This window comes from Pinus tabuliformis, chromosome 9 (assembly GCF_031772625.1).
Source record: "Pinus tabuliformis cultivar Carrire ecotype Pingquan chromosome 9, CPIR1, whole genome shotgun sequence".
Classification (NCBI taxonomy): Eukaryota; Viridiplantae; Streptophyta; class Pinopsida; order Pinales; family Pinaceae; genus Pinus; species Pinus tabuliformis.
Window position 1 is genome coordinate 1,871,706,974 of NC_142307.1, and position 2,103 is coordinate 1,871,709,076.

A 2,103-nucleotide genomic window follows, 5' to 3' on the forward strand; every position below is an offset into this window, starting at 1 on the left:
AATCCCATGAAGGAGAACCCTGCTACTGAAAGCATCTAGAATAAAGAAGACAGAGTTATGGATCCAAATGTTTTCATGTCATCATAACAAAGCCTTCATAAAGAGGTAATCCAGTCAGTTCATGAACAACAAGATGAGATCTTCGCTCAAGTAAGTAAAGAGGTTTTTCTGGATGAACTTATGATAGATGGTAGAAATGATAGTGTTGGGTTTCAAGAAACATCTAAAGTTTATTTTCTCATGATTGATGAATGTAATGAGAATCTGGCTGTCATATCATATGAGGATGACCTACCATATATTCAAACTACAAAAGATCAGATCATTCAGGATTCCATTTCAGATTCTTCTTCCTATGTCTCATGTTTTGAAATGTTCCTTGAAGAGGAAATATGCTCATCTACTTGTTCAGAATTTTTTGACCAAGACCATACTTTTTCTGAAGTACATTATGAAGGAAGATCAGAATCAAAAGAAAAAGACATCTTGTTTTCTCAGCAGGAGGTGGCAATGGCAAATCTTCATGTTTTTCATGATCCAATGGCAAATCTATTGCAGTCAGTAGTGAAGGTGATTATTGCGATATTCAGTGATGAAGGAGATCATGGTCAACTGTGTTTTTGGATGCCTAGTTACTAGTATCAATTGTTGACCAGAAGATCTGATCGGAAGAATCTGTCAAGAAGCCATCTTCTTGATTGGTTACATTGGCATTTTGATATAGTTTGATGATATATTGTCTTGTAAGAAACACAGGTGGTCAAGTACTGCCACCAAGCTTTAAGTTTTAAGTTCAAGTCTTAGTATTTTAAGTTAGTTTGTTAGGGTCAAGTTTTTTCAGTCATTTCAGTATTGCATCAAGTTAGTTTGAGTTAGGTTTCAGTCAATAAATGAGTCAAAGTCTTGTGTTGTTTGTCGAGATAATGACTCCATAGCCCAATGGGCGAAGGCATTGGTCTGCTCTCCCAAAGATCTACCATTCTTGGCACCTCCAGGGAGCTACCATCCCCATTGGAGCCAATGTTAGAGTTGGTCTGGTCATCCCTCCGTCAGAGATCAAAACTCTTTTTGTATTTCATTTTTTAGGTGTCTCGCTCAATTCACTCAGTTGCATTCCGCTAGGGACATGCCATAAACTCTATCGGAAGGGCTTTTTTCATTCATTCCCCTCATGCTTTGCACTTCTGGCTCAGGTCTGTTCATCAAAATCAAGTCTTAAAAGTCATTTGCAATCCTGTTTCAGTTTCTAGGTCATAATAGTCATTTTAGTCATTAGGTCTAGGGTTAGTCAATTTGGTCTTCAACAAGGTCTAATAATGCTAGCAGGCCAGAGGGAGGTTCTTAATAAGTTGTTATTTCAAAGAATTTATCATCATATGGATGGATTATGACTTTTCTTCAAAACTCTGTTTTGAAGACAAGTCGACATTTCGTTTTTTGTAATAATTTTCCAAAATTTTCAGTTCTCGAAATCTTCAGGCGCAGCCCTGGTCTCCTTTGCCAAATTCTATGTCAGCTATTCCTGCAAAAAATTGCCAATAATTTCATAATTTCAACCAAAAAATCAAGGAGGAAACAAAAAGACAGAGTTGTATTAAATATGAAAAAGTGCCAATTTCAAAACATTACAAAAATGGGTTTTGGAGAACCAAAAATCAAATCAATATCTTTATAAAGGTTTTTCCATGAAGTTCAATGTCATTCTGCATGCCAAGGTCAAAGAGAAGCATTTCAAATGGAATTGGGTGAGCAAGTGCGTGTTTTGGGGTGAAATTGTTTGCAGCTAGTCGGCGCGGCGCACAGAACAAGTGGCACGGCGCACTGGAAACGCGCAGCGCACTAGGAGAAACTGCCCAGTGTTATTCTGAATGGGTGCGGCGCACTGGGTTCTTGGCGCGGCGCATACAGTCCACAGCCCAAATTTGCTTGAAATTTCTCCAAGTTGCTCATTCCTTGCGTGGATTTGCCAGGTAGAGCCTTCTTCTTGATGTTGCATCAAATTTTTTGATAAGTGATGGTGGTTTATGGGTGATTATGGTTGAAACAAAAACCCAAACCCTACATATAAAGTGCCTTCAAAGGAAGATTGTTGTGGGTTCTTAA